The following is a 26,625-nucleotide window of genomic DNA, read 5'->3' as shown; positions in this document are numbered from 1 at the left end:
CAAACATAACATATAGACACGGGAGGTTATTGTCAATGAGGCTAAAAATGTGAAGTTGCCACTCAAACACTCTTTTGTAGTTTGTGGTGTGGCCGTTGTCTTACCGTTTGTCACGCATAATGCTATTCGTAATTTAAAGTGTGGCTATTCTCAAAATTTTCGTCACACATAGTGATTTTTGTAATTTCAGGTGTGGCTATTGTCTTACTTTTGGCCACACCTATATAATGTGTTCTATGTGGCCAAATTGTGTGTAATTAGGTAATATAATTATTTTTATTTTTTGTGCAGCAATATAAAACAGCTATAAGCAAGCATGACAAAACAAAATTATAAACAAATTATATTAACTTAAGCAAATGTATATGCAAAATATCTTACAAAATACAAAAATAACGACTACCTATATACTAGCTAAGGCGTCGGTGTTTTGGCACTGCTCCTTGTCTTCTGTTTGGTCACCCTGTCTATTGTTGTGTACTTTTCCTTTGCCTTCTTGCCAGCTCTGCCTGGTTCTTTTGAGGATGGGAGTGGTGGTAGCTGGAACAACAGAATATGAAAAACAAATATGTATAATTAATGTCATATTTTGTAATTGAATAGAACAAAATAGTAGGCCTGCAAACGAACCAAACGTTCGTTTAACTGTTCGTGAACCTTTCGGCAGGAAGTTCATTTATCTTTGTTCAATTACGTTAGTCTAGATTATAAACAAACGAATATAAACGAACACAAGTGTTCTTTTTTTAAACTAAATGAAAATGAACATGGATATTTGTTTGGTTAAGTTAAAAGGAACAAACCTCCTGGTCACATAAGATTAGGTTTTCTAGCCAAGCAATAAAAGTACCACGTGCTTCGCCAACAGTCAAAATTTCACCTGCCTCACAAGGAATAATTGCATGTTCTAAGATACTAACTTTATAGCAACCCTCCAGGATTACTTTTCCATGCAACTGTTGTGGAACCGGTGACCATTGAACTGTACCACGTGCCACCTTGTTACGCTTGTCATACACAAACAACACTCATACCCCTATAAACAAGCATGTGAAATTAACAATGTTGAAGTCAATATAGAAGTACATACCCATGTTGGTGGGAAATTAACAATGTTTTGCCCAGTACATACCTTTATTTCAGGATGTGGGGAAGCTTCATCCGTAGATACATCAACTTTTCTTTTACGACTTCTCCGTTTTACCTAAAAACCATTCAAAGAATCAATCAACAATTAAAGGAAAAACTGAAATTGCCAAATGCTTACTGATGGTTTTTTCGAGCCGTTACTATCCGGAGTGTGGTGTAGTTGTGTTGATGCTTGGTCAACATTGTTCTCTACAGGCTTCATTTGTAATATAAAATAAATTGGAATTGTTAGACTTATTAGGTTATAAAATATAAAAACTGAAATTGCCAAATACTTACTGATGTCGCGCTATGGGGATCGAGTATCGTTTGGTCAACAATTTTTTCCACGGACTTGGACTGCAATTCGGTAATACAAAATGAGCACACTCACATTGGAAACGAATTATAAAAAGTACTGAAATTGTCAAATACTTACTGATGTCGCGATATGGGGAGCAAGTACCGTTTCGACAACTATTTTATCCACAGACTTGGCCTACAATTAACTGATGCAATATTAGCACACTCACATGGAAAGTTAATTATTAAAAAAAATCAATCAAACTGTCAAATGCTTACCTGATTAGCGGATTCTTGTTGCACAGCCTCACCTGAGGTTAAGATGTTTCCCACAGAACTGGCCTCCAAATCAATTTATTAGGTTATGGAAAATGAAAAATCACAGGGAAAGTTGTAATAAACAAAGAAACTGTCAGATACTTACTGGGGCTGGCATTTTATTTTTCGCCACAGCACTTGTACTTTGGTTAGAACCAACCTGATTGGGAACATGATTTACCTACGAATTGTGACAAAAAAAGTGCCAAATTATGTATGTCGAATGCACTAATTAATATGTAGCATACGTCACTTACTTGACTTGCCGACACATGCGGCAACAATCCTTCGAGGTGTCTGAACCTGGCCTCAAATGCTAACTGTTCCTTCTCACGGCTTGCTAGCATAGCATTCGTGGATTCAAGTAGACTTGTCAACCTGTTCACCACTTCATCTCTCTGCACCGCATCATACTCAAGTTGGGCAATCCATTGCTTAAATGAGCCTTTTACCCGACTCACACCCCAATATTTACATTTTGTCAATCCGTACCCAATCCCTTTTAAAAACCCACCTTTCTCTTTGCCAAGCACTAAGGTGACGGCATATGTGCACGGTTCAAGTGTCAGGGCTCCGGAGGCGATCTGCTCCTCATGCTGAACCTGCAAGAAAACAAATGTCAAACTGCCGATTCCTTACAAGCATAAAACGTCATATTTCATGAACTACTGTAAGTAAATAAACACTTTGTAAACGATTAGGTTAAAATATGTTATATATTTGTTTAAACTAGTCTATTACGCTTGTAACACGCTTATGTACAATAACATATATAAATATTCTAATACGCTAGTAACACGCTTATGTATCCTCATCAAGTGTTGAGACAAGTTAGACAGACTCAAGTTTGTTTGACACCAATATAAGGAAATGAATTGACTTTAACATGATTTAAAAAGTTTAATACTAAAACATACTGATTTGGTTGCCACGCCTTCGACAACAGCATTCTTGTATGCACCATCTTTCTCCTCCCTTGGTTTCATCCACATTAATGCACGGCCGGGGATCTCATCCGGTTCAATTTTCTTCTTTTTGACCTTGTAAAATATTCAAGAAAAAGCATCTGACGGTCAAGAATTAGACACATAACCAACAAATCATTGAACTAGAGAGAAAAGCAGCTGACGGTGATTACCAGTTTCTCTCGAAGGTAGGTATAACCCCGTCGTCCCATGTGATGATCAAACACATTCTTTGCTTGAGCTCCCTTTGATGAAGCCGATTTTTTCTTCAACCACACATTATAATCATTTCATTATATTTAAAAAAAAACATAAACCATATATACTCGATCAATCTACGTTTGCAGAGTAGAGGATTTATACCTAAAATTGCTCTAATTGTGTGTACTCAACGAAGCGATCCCATTCTTCTTGCCTGATCATCATCCTGTGTCCCTTGGGTATTGCCTTCAGCTTCAGAGATTTACCGATATTCGGCATAATGTATTTGGCATGCATTTTTCTTCGGAAATCCCGAAGAAGGTGTGCGAGCCGATTCATCACAGAAGGCCTGTGATACGCCTCAATCTCAAAATATTTCTGCATAATATAATACAGTAAAGGTAAATTACTTCTCAAAATATAAAATGCACAAATAAAAATTAAGAATAACCGTTATTTGTTCCCACAGTTTATCTCTAAGCTCCTTTGTGACCTCCCTCCAACTTAAATGTCTCAAGCTAACTATTTTCCTTACAACATTCCCTAAAAAACTTGCAAACTTTGATATGGTTTAGCCAGTGAACCTACCCAGATTATCAAACTCCACTGCCAGTTTGACACCTCCAGAGTTTGCATAATCGATACGTAGCTTAGGTAACCTCGTCTACCCCCTTGTAGGTTTTTTCGTAGTAGCAAAACTGTTGATGGGTTCGATAGCCATCGTCGCTATAGCATCGTCTGCTTGACCGTCGTCATCGTGGGCTTCCTCGCTGGAGTAGCCTTCAGTGTCGTCTGATTGAGCGTCGTCGACGTCGTGGGCTTCCTCATCGAAGTATAAAACATATTCTTGTTCGATTGTTTCATCTATAAGCTTCATATTCGATTGTTCTTCTTCAATTGTGTCGTCTGATTAATTTGTGGAGTGGAAAATATTTTTTAATAATTTGGAGTGTAATTTGATTTTTGGAGTGTTAAATGTAATTTGGAGTTTTTGAATATTTGGAGCCAATATTTTGGAGGTTTTTGAGTTTTGCCTCCCTTTTAATTAAGAACCAATAGATTATTGGCAGAGAACCTCTGGCTGAAAATAGGCACTCTGATAGAAGATAGTTTTTAATATAAATTAAAGGGGATACGCGTGTTATTAGCGTACTAGGATATTTATATATGTTTTTGTAAATTAGCATGTTACAAGCGTAATAGACTCATTTGAACAAATATATCATATTTTAATAAGCGTATCACAAGCGTTTTTAACAATAGATTAAGAACCAATAGATTATTGGCATAGTTTTTAATATAAATTAAAGGGGATAAGTGTGTTACTAGCGTATTAGGATATTTATATATGTTTTTGTACATTAGCGTGTTACAAGCGTAATAGTGTTTTTTAACAAAGTGTTTTTTGTTTTATTTTTAGATTTAACCAGGTGTTGTTTACGATTTAATAAGCGTATCACAAGCGTTTTTAACAAAGTGTTTTTTGTTTTTACGATTTCTTTTAAGATACTCCATAATTACCATTCATTAAAAGTTTTCATACAAAAGGCTCCATTAAAACAATAAACTAAAATATATAACCAACCAACATTCAAAACAATATGTTACAAGAAACTATAAAAGTAAAGTATTTAAAAGTTAACCAACCAACATTCAAAACAATAAACTAAAATATGTATCAATACAACCATCTAAACATGAAAATAATAGATATTCCAAAAATCACAAATGTCACCAAATCACAAATGTTTCCCAAAGTCACCACATCATAAATGTTTCAAAAATCACCAAACACAACGCGCATTCTTGCACTAATCAACTTTTGAAACTAACAAAGTACCTTCTTTGATGTCATATTCAAATCTACACTTATCACCAATCTGTAAATCATTTTCCGCCCTAAAATTTTTCCATTTTGGTAAACAATATCTGAATTTCAGTTCCGACAATTCACCATGAAGTTTCATTTTTTTTACGACCTTCGGGATTGACCAAAGTGATTAGCATTCCATCATAGGCATCAATCTTGGTAGCAATGTGACCCGGAAGACGCTGTGAAAAGAAAATTTCAAATATATTATAAAGTTAAAATTTAAACGAATATACTTGTAAATAAAAAAGAAATTTAAAAATTCAATTTACCAATTTGTTGGTGACGTTCATGTGGAAGACGATTTTAGAGTCATCATTTTGTTCATCAAGATGAATTGGGTTTTGGGAGGAACTACCTTGATTACTTAATTGATAGTTGAGAAACAACTGATTTGGACCAGGAAGGATAAATTCTATGTCATCTTCATGAAATACATTAATATGAAATGTAAAATCTGATATGACTTCAAACACAACAAACGAACCACCTTTCAAGTTGGTTTGTTTAAAAACCTCATTCCATCCATCCTCTAGCCTAAAACCCATTCCATCCCAATGACATGAAACGTTAAACAAGACTCTATCTGGAGCAATAAGCTCGAAAAGCAAATTCATGCAATTTTCACCAAATCCTTGAATCACGTACCACTCAGGGAAATCCTATTAAACATGTTAATTAATAGACATTTGAATTTGGAAACAATCATTAAAAACGAAAATTAAAACTTACCAATAATGAAAGTGTCGGTTTCTGACTGGAATTCATAACATTGTACCGGATTGATCATTTACGTTTCTTTTGAAAGTAAACATGTTCAACACAGATGTTGACTTAACCTCAAAAACAACATATGTTCCAGCTTCTATACAACATTCTCTGATTAATTCAGTCCAACCGGTTCCAAAATAAAAGTCATCAAGTACTTTAATTATAACTACAGAAAACGTTCTACCACTTTGATCATAAATTAAACAACAGCCGGTATTTGATTTCATGTCAGCTAACATTGGTTGAACAACTTTAGGAATGAGCTATAAGTAACAAAAAAAATGTTCTTAGAATGTATATGTTGCCAAATTGTAAAATGTTTCATAAAAATAAATTAACCAGATAACATTAACATACCATTCGACTCATGGAATCGCTGTCGATATCTACCAGGAACTTAACTCCATTATTGAGACGTGGCATTTTTATGTCAGACGAGTCTACGAATTACAGTAAATATGAATTACAGTAAAGCGGAGTTAGAAGTCGATTTAGGGTTTTGAAGTAAAGGGGTTTTATCATTGTGAATGGTTTGAATTTTTTTTTATTTTTTTATACACATTTAATTATATATATATATATATATATATATATATATATATATATATATATATATATTGGTTTTTGTTTTATAACTTATTATATTTAACTTTAAACAAAAATAGTATAAAAACATACACTTACTTTTAGTTTTTTTACTAACATTCCGGTATAAATTTCGTTAAAAGTTGAGTTCGTTTAATAAAACGTATTTTTTAAATAAATTTAATATTTTATCCATTATTAGACTATTAGTAAGATTTTCTGGATAAGATTTACAACTTCGTAATAGAGAAGCTCATAACATTCTAGTTTTATCATTATCATAATGAATAAGTATGTAGTTTTGTATCATTATCATGTTTTAGGTTATCATCATCACCATATGTGTTATGATGATGATCAACATCATAAAGTTATCATCATTATCATGTATTATAGTTGTTATCATCATCATAATCATCGATCACCGTCACCATGAAACGGCATCATCATCAGACGTGTGGGTAATCAACGTGGTCATTGTATAGGCTATTGTAGTCGGCGTTGATCATACGGGTAACAAATATCTCGTTATCAGTGTCATCATCATCGTCAACAGCATCATCATCATCATCATCATCATCATCATCATCATAATCATCATCATCATCAACATCATCATCAACCTATTGCCATGTACGGGATGTAGTCAGCATCGTATGGGTTATCATAAACAAAACGCCCAATATTAGCGATCACTTTCGGTACCATCTTATGAATTCTTGTCGTCATCAAACGACATCATCAGTCGTACAAGCTACAATCAGGATGACCATCGTATACTTTATCATGGCCATCTTCGATCATACGGGTTACATGTTATTAAACATTGGTGTCACCATCATCATCAACACACACACACACACACATATATATATTATTGTAGCCTGTGCGACTGATGATGTCGTTTGATGACGACAAGAATTCATAAGATGGTACCGACAGTGATTGCTAATATTGGGCATTTTGTTTATGATAACCCATACGATGCTGACTACATCCCGTACATGGCAATATGTTGATGATGATGTTGATATGTGTGTGTGTGTGTGCGTGCGTGCATGCGTCTGTGTGGAGTATTGTCATATAGGTACATATAATTGATCATCATCATATATATGTGTGATCATCATCATAGACATCATGCTCATTGTACGAGCTACACTCGCCATCGTATGGGTTGGCGTAAGCAAACCGTATCATATAGGTTAGCAGCATCATTATGATAACCACCACCAACCCAGGTTGTTATATCCATGTATTCATGTGGGTACCATTATATTAGCATCGTCGTTGTCATAATTGGGCCAATCATCATGGTCATCATACGGGATAGCATCATCATCGTCTCATGGATTACATATCAGCAATCATACTACACACCACCTACTGCCACCATCCACCGGCCACATTCGCCACAACGACCACCACCACCCACCACACCACCACCACCACCGACCTCCGCCACCACCACCCACTAATATTATATATATATATATTTATACCCACCCACCACCACCACCACCACCGACCCCCGCCACCACCACCACCGATGAACTCCTCCAGCACAACCCACTACCCACCACCACCACCCACCACCACACATCCGCCACCACGAACCACCACACCTCCGCCACCGTCCACCACCATCATGACCACCTGAACCCACCACCAATATTATATATATATATATATATATATATATATATATATATATATATATATATATATATCGTACGATTGAAATTTAAAAGCACGCGCCTTCTTTTAAAAGGGTTAAATAATTACCCAAAATTCAACATCGTAAGTCAATATTTCTACTGTGAAGCACAATTATTCCCAATATTCCTTAAAACCATCGACGATTTGTTTCTACTGTGAAGCACAAGCACAAACACAAGCCCGAGTGGTTTCATTATTCTGGAACGGAACCAAAATGAAGAACCCTAACTCATCTACTTCTGGAACGGAACTAAGGACGAAGCACAAGCACGATAGGTCTCAGAATAAAGATGGAATAGGTGTAAATTTATGACTTTTTTAGCATTTTAGGTTTAAGTAATCCTAAAATGTAAGCATTTGTTAAAATCATCTTATGTATTAAAGTGTTTTATAAGCGTGTTGTTGTTGTAATACATATCTTTGTTTTTTAAAATCTATGTATAATATTAAAGCATGTTATAAGCGTATGCTAAGCGTGTTATGGCTTTGGTATGAGAATTATTAATGTGATGTATGATAGGAGTTTTCTGTTTCCTTGTGATTCGTGTTGTTATCCCCTACCCCCATGTTTTATTGTATGTATGTGATTCAGTTGTCGAAAAAAACAAGACTGATAAAGCTAAGCATCTAAACGAGAAGAGAGATAGAAGGAAGACTAAAAAAGTTGCTCCAGTGGTTAAAAAGGTGAAAACAAAACATGTTGTGGAAGCAGACTATGATTCAGACCTTGACGCAAAAATCGACAGGTTGTTGTCAAAGCGGAAAGAGGTGGAACACAGCACCTCTGACCCGGACTTTCAGCGTCCAAAAAAGAAAGCCATTAAAGAAAAGAAGCCAACCGAGAGGGGAAAACCTTTTGTTAAATTTGTAGACAAAAAATTGAAGAATAGGTGTGCACCTTGTAATATTGTTGATGCAGTGAAGGCAATGACCACTGCCCAAAAAAGTTGTGTAGAAGAAATGGGTTTCGGGTCAATGTTTAGACTTCAAGTAACCCAAACTCCAACAACTTTGGGATATTGGTTGCTCATGAACTATAATAACCGTTTAAATGAATTGAACATTGGGAGCGGTGTTATTAAGATAACACCACAAAAAGTACATGAAGTGTTGCGGATACCAATGGGTAAGATTCCTGTTTTAGACAAGAGTAAAATTTATTTAAAAAATACGATTTATTAAACGAACTCAACTTTTAACGAAATTTAATACCGGAATGTTAGTAAAAAAACTAAAAGTAAGACTATATTTTTATACAATTTTTTTAAAAAGTTATAAAACAAAAAACCAAAATATATAAATAATTAAATGCGTAGAAATAAATAAAACCAAAATTCAAAACCCTTTTAACTTCAAAACCCTAAATCGACTTCTACTTCGCTTTACTGTAATTCGTAGACATCGCTTATCCTGGTAAGAACATAAAAATGCCACGTCTCAATAATGGAGTTAAGTTCCTGGTAGATATCGACAGCGATTCCATGAGTAGGATGGTATGTTTAATTTTTCTTTATGAAACATTTTACAGTTTTGCAACATATACATTCTAAGAACATTTTTTGTGTTACTTATAGCTCATTCCTAAAGCTGTTCAACCAATGTTTGCTGACATGAAATCGAATACCTGCTGTTGTTTGATTTATGATCAAAGTGGTAGAACGTTTTCTGTTGTTATAATCAAAGTACTTGATGACTTTTATTTTGGAGCCGGTTGGACTGAATTAATCAGAGAATGTTGTATACAAGCTGGAACATATGTTGTTTTTGAGCTTAAATCAAGATCTATGTTGAATATGTATACTTTCAAAAGAAACGTAAATGATCAATCTGGTACTATGATATGTATTCCAGTCAGAAACCGACATGTCCATTACTTGGTAAGTTTTAATTTCTATTTTTAATGATTGTTTCTAAATTCAAATGTCTTTTAATTAACATGTTTAATAGGATTTCCCTGAGTGGTATGTGATTCAAGAATTTGGTGACAATAACATGAATTTGCTTTTCGAGCTTATTGCTCCAGATAGATATATGTTTAAAGTTTCATGTCTTTGGGATGGAATGGGTTGTAGGCTAGAGGATGGATGGATTGAGGTTTTTAAACAAACCAACTTGAAAGGTGGTTCGATTGTTGTGTTTGAAATCACATCAGATATTGCATTTCATATTAATGTCTTTCATGAAGATGACATAGAATTTATCCTTCCTGGTCCAAATCAGCTGTTTCTCAACTATCAATTAAGCAATCAAGGTAGTTCCTCCCAAAACCCAATTCATCTTAATGAGTAAGATGATGACTCTAAAATCGTCTTCCACATGAACGTCACCAAGAAATTGATAAATTGAATTTTTAAAATTTCTATTTTATTTACAAGTATATTTGAAATTTGCTTTTCACAGCGTCTTCCGCGTCACATTGCCACCAAGATTGATGCCTATGATGGAATGACAATCACTTTGGTTAATCCCGAAGGTCGTAAAAAAAATGAGACTTCATGGTGAACTGTCGGACCTGAAATTCAGATATCGGTTACCAAAATGGAAAAAATTCAAGGTGAAAAATGAAATACAGATTTGAATATGACTTCAATGAAGCTACGTTGTTAGTTTCAAAAGTTGATTAGTGATTTGGTGATGTTTGGAACATTAATATTTGGTGACGTGTTTGGTGAATTTTGGAACATTTGTGATTTGGTTGGTTATTTGTATATGTATGGTTGTATTGGTACACATTTTAGTTTATTGTGCTGAATGTTGGTTGGTTAGATTTTAAATGCTTTAATTTTATAGTTTCTTGTATCATCTATTTTGTTATTCACTCTTATTTTGTTTCATGGAATGTATTGTAATGGTGCCTTTTGTATGAAAACTTTTAATGAATTGTAATTATGGTTAAATCTAAAAATAAAACAAAAAACGCTTTGTTAAAAAACACTATTACGCTTGTAGCACGCTAATATACATAAACATATATAAATATCCTAATACGCAGTACACGCTTATCCAACCATATTCTGTCAAAGTGCCTATTTTCAGTCACAGGTTCTCTACCGTAAAAACTATGCCAATAATCTATTGGTTCTTAATTAAAAGGGAGGCAAAACTCAAAAAGCTCCAAAATATTGGCTCCAAATATTCAAAAACTCCAAATTACATTTAACACTCTAAAAATCAAGTTACAATCCAAATTATTAAAAATTTTCCACTCCATAAATCAGCCGACAGTGATTTATACTCCAAATTATTAAAAAACAATCGAAGATGAAGCTTATAGATGAAAGAATCGAAGAAGAACATGTCTTATACTCCGATGAGGAAGCCAACTACGACGACGACGCTCAATCAGACGACACTGAAGGCTACTCCAGCGAGGAAGCCAACGACGACGACGGTCAAGCAGACGAGGTTATAGGGACGATGGTTATCGAACCCCTCAACAGTTTTGCTACTACGAAAAACCCTACAAGTGGGTTGACGAGATTACCTAAGTTGCGTACCCAATATGCAAACTCTGGTGGTGTCAAACTGGCAGTGGAGTTTGATAATCTGGGTAGGTTCACTGGCCAAAACATATCAAAGTTTGCAAGTTTTTTAGGGGATGTTGTAAGGGAAATAGTTGGCTTGAGACATTTAAGTTGGAGGGAGGTCACAAAGGAGCTTAGAGATAAACTGTGGGAACAAATAACGGTTATTCTTTATTTCTATTTGTGCATTTTATATTTTGAGATGTAATTTACCTTTACTGTATTATATTATGCAAAAATATTTTGAGATTGAGGCTTGTCGCAGGCCTTCTGTGATGAATCGGCTCGGACACCTTCCACCTTATTCGGGATTTCAGAAGAAAAATGTATGCCAAATACATTATGCCGAACATCGGTAAACCTATGAAGCTGAAGGCGATACCCAAGGGACACATGACGATGATCAGGCAAGAAGACTGGGATCACTTCGTTGAGTACACACAATCAGAGCAGTTTCAGGTATAAATCCTCTACTCTGCAAACGTAGATTGATCGACTATATATGGTTTATGTTTTTTGTTTAAATATAATGAAATGATTGAAGAAAAAATTGGCTTAATCAAAGGGAGCTTGAGCAAAGAATGTTTTTGATCATCACATGGGACGAGGGGGTTATACCTACCTTCGAGAGAAACTGGTAATCACCGTCAGCTGCTTTCTCTCTAGTTCAATGATTTGTTGGTTATGTCTAACGCATGACCGTCAGCTGCTTTCTCTTGAATATTTTACAAGGTCAAAAAGAAGGAAATTGGACCGGATGAGATCCCCGGCCGTGCATTAATGTGGATGAAAGGAAGGGAGGACAAATATGGTGCATACAAGAATGCTGTTGTCGAAGGCGTGGCAACCAAATTAGTATGTTTTAGTATTAAACTTTTTAAATCATGTTAAAGCCAATTCATTGCCTTATATTGGTGTAAAAAAAACTTGAGTCTGTATAACTTGTCTCAACACTTTATGTGGATACATAAGCGTGTTACAAGTGTATTATAATATTTGTTTTCTTGCAGGCTCAGCATGAGGAGCAGATCGCCTCCGGAGCCCTGGCACTTGAACCGTGCACAGATGCCGTCACCTTAGTGCTTGGCAAAGAGAAAGGTGGGTTTTTAAAAGGGATCGGGTACGGATTGACAACAGGTAAATATTGGGGTGTGAGTCGGGTAAAAGGCTCGTTTAAGCAACGGATTGCCCAACTTGAGTATGAGGCGGTGCAGAGAGATGAAGTGGTGAACAGGTTGACGACTCTACTTGAATCCACGAGTGCTATGCTAGCAAGTCATGAGAAGGAACAGTTAGCATTTGAGGCTAGGTTATGATATCTCGAAGGATTGTTGCCGCAAATGTCGGCAAGTCAAGTCAGTGACGTATGCTACATAATTATTAATGCATTCGACATACATAATTGGCACTGTTTTTTGTCACAATTCGTAGGTAAATCCTGTTCCCAACCAGGTTGGTTCTAACCAAAGTACTAGTGTTGTGGCGCAAAATAAAATGCCAGGACCAGTAAGTATCTGACAGTTTCTTTGTTTTTTACAACTTTCCATGTGATTTTTCATTTTCTATAACCTAATAAATTGATTTGTAGGCCAGTTCTGTGGGAAACATCTTAACCTCAGGTGAGGCTGTGCAACAAGAATCTGCTTCTCAGGTAACCATTTGACAGTGATTGATTTGTTTTAATAATTAACTTTCCATGTGAGTGTGCTGATTTTGCATAAGTTAATTGTAGCCCAAGTCTGCGGATAAAATAGTTGTCGAAACGGTACCCGCTCCCCATATCGTAACATCAGTACTTATTTGACAATTTCAGTACTTTTTATAATTGGTTTCCAATGTGAGTGTGCTCATTTTCTATTACCGAATTGCAGGCCAAGTCTGTGGAAAGAAGTGTTGACCAAACGGTACCCGCTCCCCATATCTCGACATCAGTAAGCATTTGACAATTTCAGTAATTTTTATAATTCGTTTCCAATGTGAGTGTGCTCATTTTCTATTTACGAATTGCAGGCCAAGTCTGTGGAAAAAAGTGTTGACCAAACGGTAGTCGATCCCCATAGCGCGACATCAGTAAGTATTTGGCAGTTTCAGTTTTTATATTTAATAACCTAATAAGTCCTAACAATTCCACTTTCTGTTATATTACCAATGAAGCCTGTAGAGAACAATGTTGACCAAGCATCAACACAACTACACCACACTCCGGATAGTAACGACTCGAAAAAACCATCAGTAAGCATTTGGCAATTTCAGTTTTTCCTTTAATTGTTGATTGATTCATTGAATGGTTTTTAGGTAAAACGGAGAAGCCGTAAAAGAAAAGTTGATGTATCTACGGATGAAGCTTCCCCACATGCTGAAATAAAGGTATGTACTGCGCGAAACATTGTTAATTTCCCACCAACATGGGTATGTACTTATATATTGACTTCAACTAAGCCATCTTAATTTCACATGCTGGTTTATAGGTGTATGAGTGTCGTTTGTGTATGCATGACAAGCGTAACAAGGTGGCAAATGGTAAAGTTTACTGGTCACCGGATCCACAACAGTTGCATGGAAAAGCAATCCCGGAGGGTTGCTATAAAGTTAGTATTGATGAAGTCATAAAGGAACAAGCAATTATTCCTTGTGAGGCAGGTGAAATTGTGACTGTTGGCAACGCACGTGGTTCTTTTGTTGCTTGGCCAGAACACCTAATCTTATGTGACCAGGAGGTTTGTTCCCTTTTAACTTAACCGAACAAATATCTATGTTCTTTTTCATTTAGTTTAAAAAATGAACACTTGTGTTTGTTTGTTTATAATCTAAACTAACGTAATTGAACAAAGATAAACGAACATAAACGAACTTTCCGCCGAAAGGTTCACGAACAGTTAAATGAACATTCGGTATGTATGTATGCATACTATTTTGTTCTATTCAATTACAAAATACGACATTAATTATACATATTTGTTTTTCATATTCTGTTGTTCCAGCTACCACCACTCCCATCCTCAAAAGAACCAGACAGAGCTGGCAAGAAGGCAAAGGCAAAATACACAACGATAGACCGGGACAAGGAGCAGTGCCAAGAAAACCGACGCCTTAGCTAGTATATAGGTAGTCGTTATTTTTGTATTTTGTAAAATATTTTGCATATACATTTGCTTAAGTGAATATTATTGTTAATATAATTTGTTTCTAATTTTGTTTTGTCATGCTTGCTTATAGCTGTTTTATATTACTGCACAAAAAATAAAAATAATTATATATTGCCTAATTACACACAATTTGGCCACATAGAACACATTAAATAGGTGTGGCCAAAAGTACCTAAAATTACAAAAATTAGAGTCTATAAATGACCATTAGCCACAACATAAACATTTTTGTGTGAAGAAAAGTATGATAATAGCCACACTTTATATTACAAAAGCATTATGTGTGACAAACGGTAAAGACAATGGCCACACCACAAACAACAAAAGAGTGTTTGAGTGGCAACTTCACATTTTTAGCCACATTGACAACAACCTCCAGTGTCTATATGATATTATTAGCCACACAGTATCTCACTATGTGTGACGAAAAGTTTGACAATAGCCACACTTTAAATTAGGAAAAGCATTATGTGTGACAAAGGGTAAAGACAATGGCCACACCACAAAAGAGTGTTTGAGTGGCAACTTCACATTTTTAGCCACATTGACAACAACCTCCAGTGTCTATATGATATTATTAGCCACACAGTACCTCACTATATATGATGAAAAGTTTGACAATAGCCACACTTTAAATTAGGAAAAACATTATGTGTGACAAATGGTAAGACAATAGCCACACCACAAACTACAAAAGAGTTTTTGACTAGCAAGTTCACATTTTTAGCCACATTTAAAATAACCTCCGGTGTCTATAAGTTATGATTAGCCACACAGTACTTCACTATGTGTGACGAAAAGTTTTACAATAGCTACATTTTATATTAGGAAAAACATTTTGTGTGACAAACAGTAAGACAATGGCCACACTATAATCTACAAAGGAGTTTTTGAGTGGCAAGTAAATATATTTAACCACTTTTAATGTAATATCCAGTGTGTATATAATATAATTAGCCACACTATTATTAAATTTTAGTGGCCATTGCTTTGCTATATTCATACGGTATAGGTCACAATGCACGCTTAACACAACCCTATTGGCCACATTATTATAAAATTCATGTGGCTGAAACATTAATTCATGTGGCTATATACGTGCAATGGTTACTCATAGTAAATACTCATGTGGCCATTTTCTACCGTTTAGCCACACTTATTGGAGAGCCTTCTTGATGGCCAGCAACTAATGCTAGTACCCTTTAGCCACACTTATTACCACATAAGGCCACCAAAAACTGTGTGTGACCATATCATACCCACGGTGTCGCGACCTTTGGCCACATATGACCTTAACCAAATGTGTGTGGCTAAAGGCCTACGGCCACACTTTTTTCGTATGGCTGAAGGTCAATATTCACGTAGTGTGGTAACATTAACGTGGTAAAACAACAAAAGAAACATGTTAAGTACATAAATGATACATACAAAGTTACGAAGACTCGTTTAACCTAAGAAAAAAATGTAAAAAAACAAACAAACAAAAAAACTGTTTTGCAAGTTACGTTGAAACATAGATAAACTCAAAAAGTACATAAAATACGCATGAAAGTGTTTTATGTTTAACCGGTTGAACATAGGTGAACTCAAAAGATTCATAAAAATAAACACGAAAATGTTTTATGTTCTACCCGTTTTGTTTCCGAATAAACTTTACGTCAAAATGTAAACGAAATCAAATCAATTATGACAAACTTATAAAAATAAGTATGTAAAAAATATTTACCAAAGCTCCATAAATTCTAGTGGGTCAATGTGACATTTCACAAAGTATTTAAAACATGAAAAGGGTAAAAATGTTAACACAGTAAACTTGAGGGGGGAAACATAGACATGTGTGGAAGAAAAAAAAATAATGAATAAACCTATAAAATACAAAATACAAAAGTTATGTGGCTAAAATGTTAACAAAACAAAACTGGTGTGGCTAAACTTTAAATAACCAAAGTATACTATTCCTTATGTTTGTGCATTAATATCACTAGTGGGATTCCCCGCGCTTTGCGGCAGACTTCCGACTGCTATCGATTTTGTTCGTTATGACATCATTATCGAAAGAGAAACCCCAAAATATGAATTTGTATAAGTAGTAAAATAATTATCTAGAAAATAAAAAAAAAATAAAGCCATATTCATAATTTCAAGACATTAAAATTTAAAAGTTTGAATTTTATAAAGTGGAAAAAAATGAAGAAAGGTTGAAAATTGAAGGTTTATATTTCTAGTTTTTATTTTTATAATAATAATTACTTATATTAGATGCTGAATTAGAATAGAAAAAAAGAAATTTATGTACATCAGCAGCCCTTTACACGTGGCTTCAGAAGGAAGCTAAAAAAAAAACTTTTTTCCACTAAAAGATAATAACTTACTAAAAACAAAATGTAATATGTTCAAGTTTTATTGTAAAGAGTAAGGCTAAACTTTAAATAATCACAGTATACTATTCCTTATGTTTGTGAATTAATATTACTAGTGGGATTCTTCGTGCTTTGCGGCGGACTTCCGACTGTTATCGATTTTGTTCGTTATGACATCATTATCAAAAGAGAAACCCTGAAATATGAATCTGTATAAATAGTAAAATAGTTATCTAGAAAATTAAAGAAAAAATAAAGCTACATTCATAATTTCAAGACATTTTTAAAAGTTTTGAATTTTACATAGTGGAAAAAAATGAAGAAAGGTTGAAGATTGAAGGTTCATATTTCTAGTTTTTATTTTTATAATAATAATTACTTATATTAGATGCTGAATTAGAATAGAGAAAAAGAAAGTTGTGTACATCATCATCCCTCTACACGTGGCTTCAGAAGGAAGCTAAAAAAAATCTTTTTTTCACTAAAAGACAAAAATTTACTAAAAAACAAAATGTTACTGTAGAATATATTCAAGTTTTATTGTAAAGGGTAATATATATTATGTAATGTAATTATACTGGAAACAGCCAATGAGGTTGTGATGTAGTGGCTGAGGTATGACTTGGAGTCTCAAGGGACCGAGGTTATATCCCTGCTACTGGCATTAATTTCTGCGGCATGGGGGGCCTGTGATAGGAAACCCTGGGTCAATGATCAGGGGTTCGATCCTTGAGGACGCCGTGTTATACTGGCTCGTGCGCTTTCATGCCCTCGGGCAGACGTACGAGTCGGGTTTTCCCCGGAATAGGAGGAAGGGAGATTAAGTCTTCGTGCTCGGGGTGTTCGTCTGCTGGATCTGATCTATAGTTAGGGGGCAATACATACCAAAAGGTTCGAAGAAGGATAATGAGTGAAGATCTGCCCCAGCCAAGTCATCGACCGCTGCGGTACCTGAACCGAATGCTCTGAGGTTGAAAGGCAAGTAGATAAGCAGATTCCTACCTGTATTTTTATTGTCTCGATTCGTCCACTGCTGTTACTGATAATGGAAAAGGTTATGAAATTGACTTCTTTGCCTTCTTGAAGGTGGTTGGGCATTAACCAACACAACAGTGAAACCCGATCCAGCTTTCGCTCCCTCCGCTTCCTCACTCAACTCACTCAAACGCTCGCCTCACGTCACTTCGCTCGCTCCTAGCCTTGAAAGTAAAAGACTTTCTCCTTATCCAATTCCCTTGGGCGCTACAAAGTATCCTACTTCAACACTTGGGAATAGAAGCAAGACTCCTTAGGAATGATTGGCTTTAGCCCTTTCCCCTGGGAGCACATCCAAGACTCAAAATAGGAACTTCGAAGAAAACCTAAAATTTCGGTCTTGCAGCAGCAGCAGCAGAAGAGTTCGCGGATCACTTAATAAAGATGAAAATACCTTCCCGCTGCTGAAAGATCCCCATCAAATGCTACATCCGAAGCAACTATAAGTCGATCTACCAAACAAAACTCCCCTTTAAGAAGCTCCGCTCACCAAGGGGTCCCTCTCTGATAAGGAAGAAAACGAAAGAATCTCAATTTTATGACAAATCCGGTCCGATGGTTGTTCTCCACTAACCACAAGGATATAGGGACTCTATATTTTATCTTCGGTGCCATTGCTGGAGTGATGGGCACATGCTTCTCAGTACTGATTCGGCATTAGCAATGAAAATTCACCCGGGAGATCCGGGTTCGAATCCGAGCTAAAGAGGTTTTTACACAGAAAAGGTTAAAGATTCCTGTTGTGGTGTTCTCTGGAGCCGATTAGTTGACGAGCTTCGACTCTGATTAACTTGACTGTTCGGAAGGGTTGTCAGAGCCTCTCTTTGGGCAGCTCCCACTCCGCCGCAAATAACCCACTTGGGACGAGCCAGAGGCTTCAAATCTCGGTCATTGCAGTCCCTCACTGAGAACACCGGTCTTAGGTGTTCCAACTGGCTGTTTAAAAAAGTAAAACGTTATACGAAGAGCCCTGGCCGGAAATAAAGAAACTTTTGGAATAAAATAACGTGTAATCCGGTAAGTGTAAATAACAAGCAATCAATTTTATCAAAAATCAAAGTATAATGAACTTCATAGTATCTAAATTCATGTTAATTAGCACTATAGTGAATTTGATTTCTTTAACTCAACATTGACAACCAAACATAAATGTTTTCGTTGTTTTTTTCATGAAAATTAAAAGCTCAAAACTGTTGAACCCATTGAACGAAATTGGTTTTGGCCGGTTCAGGTAATTCTCATTTACAAAAGCTCTCTTATTGCTTGAACGTGTCTTATCACAGATAATTGTCTAGTTAGGAACAACAGACATTACACTAAAAAAATTCGAATATCATTTAAGATATGTAGCCTATTAAAGAGTTTAAGACGATCAGCCAAAGTGGATTTAAAATTCATAAAACCTCATAAATCATTTAATTAAAATAATCAAAACTTATTGATATAATGATATGGTTTTTTCAATGAATGAAAACTCGCGTATAAAAAAAGGCATCTGATAAAAAGCGGTGAAATTACCCTGAAACCCAAAGCTTTATATCAGCCAAACGTGGTGCACAAACACAAGCTCCATCTTCAATAGCACCTTCTTTATGGGCATGAAGAATAACTCTAACAAAACACACCTTTCTTAATCCATTTTCCAAAAAACTATCGAAGTTAAGGCCATAATCGAGTATTTTCTCATCCTTCATGATTCTAGACAAGCATGTGATCTTATCAGAAAAATGTGAGAAAAGAGGCAAAGAGTCACCTTTATAGTATTCAAGAAATCAAGCAACATTCTTGATGACCTCGCTACAACAATATCATTGTCTAATAATGCCGCTTCAGCAGCTCCATCCGATTCATTAGAACAAAATTTGAGCATTTTCAGGTTAGGTGGGATTTATTTTAAAAGCAAGACGAAAATAATTCCATGGAGGCGGAATGGGAATGCTAAATGGCTTAACAGAAGCATGATGAAGAGCTGCTTCTTTATCCATGGCAGCCACTTCAGCTTCATTAAAGATGAGTAAGAATTACATTTAGGGAACTGATCAGATGTAAAAGTTGGTATCCCAACCTACAAATGTAGAAAATTTTAAAATGTGTAAAATATCAAAAATTAGAAGTCCGAAGTAGATGTAGCAATTTTTGATGAGGGGTCAGATTGGGTTATGCGATGTATTTAACGTGTCAAAACTCAAATGGGTAAAAAATAAAAATAAAATGGTAAAAATGGAGATGGGTCGATTGGTTGAAAGACACCCAAAAAGTTTTCTCAAAATGCAATAACCCAAGTAGATTGTTTGTTTTTTATTACAAAACTTGAATTAATTTTTGTAATATATCAAATACTTCGTTTAAACAACACAAGAAAAGATAAACAAAAGCGTTTCTATGTAGTCCCGACCCATTTTATTTGGACCTATTACCCTACCCGGTGGGATTTGAACCATACGTTTTGTCCCTTTTGTTGTGTAGAAGCAAACGCATGTAAGTTCCAAAACTAAAGGCCTTCGCAATGAGAATACTGGTCTTATGTGTTTAAACATAACTGGAGTACATTCAATCAAGTCCATACCAAAAGAAGAAATCGGTTGGGCACCGATAGGATGAACAAGTTGGTATACATCATGTGCAAAAACATTCTAATTGCCTTACCAAACCTAAATACGTAAGGCGCCTTAAATCCATATTCGGCTAAGATCCCTCAAACCCCAAATACGGCTATGTGTCATGAAAAGTCTTGCTGGAAACACGCAAGTTAACACTATTAGACCGGTAGGCATGACGAATGCTTTCCGGATGTCTTAATAACATTAACTGTTTCGGACAATACCATCAAAAGTTTTGATGTGTAAACTGAAACAAGCTTTCGGACGATATCATCAAAAGTTTTGATGTGGTTATGATAAATCTTTTCAGGATTATAGCTCAAGGGCGGCAAACAACACAAGTCTTGTACAAGGTTGCTAACAACACATTATGTTAAACTGGGGGACTTGTCGACGTATGATAGTAGACAGGCCTAAATAGCCAGGATCAAAGATGGAAGGCCCACTAGGATTTCAACTTTCATCTTCTATAAATAGAGGATACTTCCCCACATAAAGGAGGTCCTTTTTTCTCTCCCTAAACTCTATCTTCGGACATGTTTGGATAAGCTTATTTTAGCCGACTTATGACTTGCTTCTTGAAAAGTGTTTAGGTGGAGAGGAAAAAATTGACAAGTCACAACTTATCAACTTACTGGAAAATTTAAAAAAAGTTTGGAAATGGACTCCTAACATGCCTTTCAATCTTCTCTTAGTCTGGATTTAGGGCACAGGTAAATTTTTATATTTCAAGTTTACTTTGTTCTTTGGTTTTGTAATTAAATTTTACTGCCACTTTTGATTTCTAGGGTGTGTAGTTGGCTACTGTTCTAGTTGTTTACTATTCCATTTCAGTTTTAATTTCTAGGGCATATCTGGTTTTTTGTAGACTAATTACTTATGTAGGTGACTAGGATTGAACAGTTTGGTGGTTATATATATAACATGAGTCAATTTTTAATTTCTAGGATGACCACTAAACTCTCTAACTACATCAAAGAAGTCGCAATCCATTTAGTATATGAAAACAAATCTACTGGTACCGAAATCCAACCACATGTCTTTTGGGTTGCTTCTTCAAGTTATTTGCATATCAAAACTACTTCCACTTTGTGTGTTTTTAAATTAGTTTGGAACACACTAAAACTACCTTTATTTTAATTAATTAATTATTTAAAGATGATGATGAGTAGTTTACTCTTGATATGCTGGAATTTGCCTTCACAATTCTTGATGTATGGGATACTCTAGGAAAAGTTCAATTATGGGCATCATATGATGAAACTGATGGCATGCTATCCATTTCTAGCCCATTTGCGGTCAACACTCCCCTAGCCACATATAGAAAGCTATCTACGTCGAATGATATTTATGATACAGATGTAAACCATGTAAAGTACAAACTCATGCTATCTCCCGAGCCTATCCCTACTTTCGTCCATCGCATCTCACGCGTGAATAAAAATATCGATGGCCACTTAGAAGTCTATCATAATTGCATTTGTAGATAGCATGCCATCAGTTTCATCATGTGATGTCCAAATCTGAAGCAGCCTAGATCGAGTATCCCATACATCAAGTTTTTGAGGGCAGATCTTAGCATATTATGAATAGACTGCTCATATTCATCTATTATATAATTAATTAAAATAAAGTCAGTATTAGTGTTTCAAACTAATCCAAAAAACACACAAAGTGAGAAGTGGTTTTGATATGCAAATAACCTAAAGAAGCAGCCCAAAAGACATGTGATTTAATTTCAAAACCAGATGATTTATTTTCATATTCTTAAAGGATTGCAACTTCTTTGATGCAATTAGAGTTTTTAGTGATCATCCAAGAAATCAAATATTAAATCATGTCATATTAGCAACAAAACTGTAAAGTCCTTGTAGAGGTAGGTCCCAGCAGAGCCCAGTTGGACCCGCAAGACTCACCTCAAAGAGGGACGTCTGCGCAGTTGAACCCGCAAGACTCACCTTCAACAGGGACGTCTGCGCAAAGGCTAAACTCGCAAGACTCACCTTGAAGAGAGACGTCTGCGCAGAAACCAACTGGATCCGCAGGACCCACCATGCTCAGAGACGTGACGTCCTTACGCGCAGTACGCAAGCTGTTCCCGCAGGAAAAGCCTCCCAATGGTCGACGTACTCCGCCTATTCCCGCAGCAACGGATACTAGCCATCAGGGAAGGCTACCCGCGCAGCAAGGCTACACGCACAAGACACTTAACTCTTAAATAATTCAGTAATGTCACCTGAAGAAGGAGTGAGCAAGCCGGGAACACTCCCGCACAAAGCCGGGAACACTCCCGCACAAATGAGCCAGTCCGTACGATACTGGAGGATCTTTTGTACTGTACCTGACGAGGTATGGACAAAAGATCTGACTAAAGATACGACAGCTCACTGACAACAGTATGACGAGCAGCACGCTCTTGTACTGTATGTCACTATCAGCCGCTGCCTACTCACCAACCTGTCGGAGGACGTGCATAGCCTGCAGTTGGTGGAACAGGAATAGTACACAGCCGGCCCGGTCACTATCAGCCGCTGCCTACCCACCAACCACCAGCATGGCACGTGCGTAGCCCACAGTTGGCAGAACAGGAATACTATTCAGCCGGCTGTACCTGCTTGGAAACCTACCTTCGGCTATAAATACTCCAACACCTTGGAACGGTATTATGATCTCATCTCATACCATCATATCTGCTCTAGTCATTTCTCTTAATATACACATATTCAAGAGCAATCTAGTCTGATTCTCACGCCGGAGGGTGGTCACAAGGAGGTACCCCCCCCCCTTCTCAGTGACGAGCTCACGGTGTCTATTTTGCAGGTCATCTGAGAACCATCTTTGCCGGATCTAACCCCTCGTGGGAAACATCTATTTAACCCCCAGATTATCCGTAATCTGCCCGGGGTCAATTAGTGTTTCTTCATTGGCGCCATCCGTGCATAAAAGCTAGAACTTATTCTTTTTCAGTTTTTTCAAAACTTCTGGAAAGATGGTTAACGATACTCCGGTCCCCAGGCCCGGGAGTAACCAAGAAACCCCGGTAACCACAACCCCAGCTACTGGGGGGAACACCGGAGAATACACACGTTTTACGAACACTACCCTGGTTACCCAAGCCGGGGCAAGTGCAGTAAATTTTACAAATACTACCCCGGTCACTCGAGCCGGGGCAAGTGTAGTAAACAATCATCCCCTGGGATTCATTGATACCCAGGCGGAAAGACGACAGACGAGGTTCCCCCACCAAACACTTGATCAAGTTAAAGCGTGGGCGGAAGCACGTCAAAAGGAATTCCAAGCTGAGTTAGATGAACGCTTACGTTCACTCCAACAGGCTGACGAATTCGGAAGCACTCAACAGCTCAACATGAGCAATGAGTGCGAGTACTTGGACGACGATTCGGAGGAATCCGACACCGACGCAAACCCTCGCCATAGGGCGAAAGGGAAGCGTAAGGAAACGGACTTCCAACCGAGAATGAATTTTGGAGAAACTTTCAAACCAAAAAACGCGGGTGGAAACCCACGTGACTTCTCTAAAACCTTCAGACCAACCGCTGCAAATGCGGGAACCTCCAAGTTTGCAAGGGACATTGCGGAAGAAATCGCCCCAAGAAGTGCCAAACAGATGTCCAACATCGGCACCTATGATGGTATATCCGACCCAGACGATCATTTGAACAGATTCATAGCGGGGGCAACCGTCAGCAACTGGACGGAACCCACGTGGTGTTATATGTTCCAAATGACGCTGGTTGGAGCAGCCAGAGCGTGGTTTGACCGTCTACCGGTCCACCACATCTATGATTGGGCAGACTTCCAACAGAAGTTCAGCCAACACTTCAGTCAACAAAGAAAGTATACCGAAGAGCAATGGACAATCCTCAATTGCATTCGAGAGGAAGATGAATCTTTGCTAGACTTCATCACTCGCTTCAACTCAAAGAAGCTAAGTCTGGGTAGTATTAGTGAAGATCTTGTTCGCGCTGCTTTCATCCAGGGCGCTAATGACCCAGAGCTCATCCGCACCTTAACGGGTAAAGATGGCATGCCATCCACATGGGATGCCATCATGACAGCAGCTAAACGCTTCGCGGAAACAGAAAAGCAACTGGGTAGAGATCTTCCCCAGAGCACAAACCTCTACACCCAGAAAACAAGAGAAAACAATGTCCTTACCGCCCGACTAAACAAAAAGAGGAAGCTAGGCATTTGGCAAAGGGTAAACTTTGACACCTCATCCGGCTCGCACCCTCGGTTAGGCGGAAAGGATAACATGCAGTCGTCGAACCGGAACTCCAGATGGACGCCACTCACCAAAAGCGTCACCGAGATATTCGACACCGAGAGGCTCCCATGGCCAAAGGCTCCAATAATCCGAGAGCGTCACAACGCTGATCAGAGCAAATTCTGTGACTTCCACAGGACAAGAGGCCACAACACCGAGGAATGCGTAGAGTTGAAGGATATCGTCGAAACATTTGTCAGAGATGGGACGCTGACGCACCTCGTGGCGTAATGAACGCTGAGCAGGCTAATGCGTGTAGAACCCCAGTTGGGGAAAACACGAATAAAACTGCAGCTTCAATGTCGGAGACTACATACTGCGTAAACAACGAGATTCCGAACCATGTGCATATCGGCTCGAAAGGCTCGATGACACTCCCAAGAACATGGAAGGGAGCTCAATTACACAGTCTGCATGTAGGTCAATTCCAAACTTGTAAAAGAAAAGGCCCAGAGCCACTTCTAATGGAAATGATTCTCCTTATCACATTGACGCTGATGGTCTTACATTTATACTTAATGAACTTTCTACACTGATATGCCGGTCTTCACCACATACATAAGTGGGAAAGCAAGTCGTTGCGTGTGGAAGGCGGCAAAACCCGCATAAACACAAAACGACAAATTCCTAAAGAAAATATAAGGAAAGCCTTCACGCAGGTCAGTCATAGGTAAACTTTGATCATCCTACTAAATGAAAGTGCCGGTCCTAACCGCACAAATCATGATAGAGGACACCGAACTAACCTATTGGCAACCGCGCGTTGAACGGTTAATTTATTCAAAACACTGATGCCGGTTTTCACCGCATAAATAAGTGAAAAGAAGTCGTTGCGTGTGGAAGGCGGCAAAACCCGCATAAACACAAAAAACGGCAAGAATTTCTAAGGAAAAGATGAGGAAAACCTTCACGCAGGTCAGTCATAGGTAAAGTTTGGTCATCCTACTAAATGCAAGTGACGGTCTTACCCGCACAATCATGATAGAGGAAACTGAACATTAACCTATTGACAACCGCGCGTCGAAAGGTTAACTTATTCAGAACACTTAGAAAATATCTTCAAGGAAAAAATGAGGAAAACCTCCACGCAGGTCAGATATAAGTAAAGTTTAGCCATCCTACTAAGTGCAAGTGACAGTCTTACCCGCACAATCACGAAAGAGGAAGCAAAACTTTAACCTATTATCTGCCACGTTGATAGGTTAACTTATTCAAAGTACTTAAGAAATTGCTAAGTTAAACTAAAGTATGCACAAGCGAATCATATATTGATTATGCGGCAAAACAAGTGCCAAATTAAACTATAATATGCATGAGCAAGTCGTATAACGTTTATAAAGCAAGAGTGACGGTCCTACCCGCACAAAAGATTTACATTCCATAAAAATTCAAGTATTACAAGAATGGCCAGGTATCTACCCGCCTACAAGAGTGTAAATCTATACAAAACATAAACCTATCCTAACAGTGGGAAGGGATCTAAAGGTTCAAGCTTCAGGACCACTCCCTCCAAACCCACTTGTACCCGCACCATCAGTTGGCTGTGGCGGTTCAAGGAAGGTCTTGAGAATGGTTAACCCATCATCAGCAGCAGCAACTTCGTTCACCTTCTCCACCACTGGATGCGGGAAGGCAGCATACTGGTTCACTGCTTGGTCATAAGCAGCTTCAGTATCCATATCATATAAAGGGAAGTTGGAAGGCGGGATGCCCTTCTCAACGAACCCTAGACCAAGCAGGAAGCCAGCCTTTTCCCCATCCTCATGAGAAGCGTTGAGGGCTGCTCTCATGGCATCGTCATATGATGTGTCC

Source organism: Bidens hawaiensis, unplaced genomic scaffold (genome assembly GCF_021521415.1).
Source record: "Bidens hawaiensis isolate Kalapana, Puna unplaced genomic scaffold, B.hawaiensis_p1.1 tig00033836_1, whole genome shotgun sequence".
Classification (NCBI taxonomy): Eukaryota; Viridiplantae; Streptophyta; class Magnoliopsida; order Asterales; family Asteraceae; genus Bidens; species Bidens hawaiensis.
The sequence above is the reverse complement of the archived record's forward strand: the minus strand, read 5'-3'. Positions refer to the sequence as shown.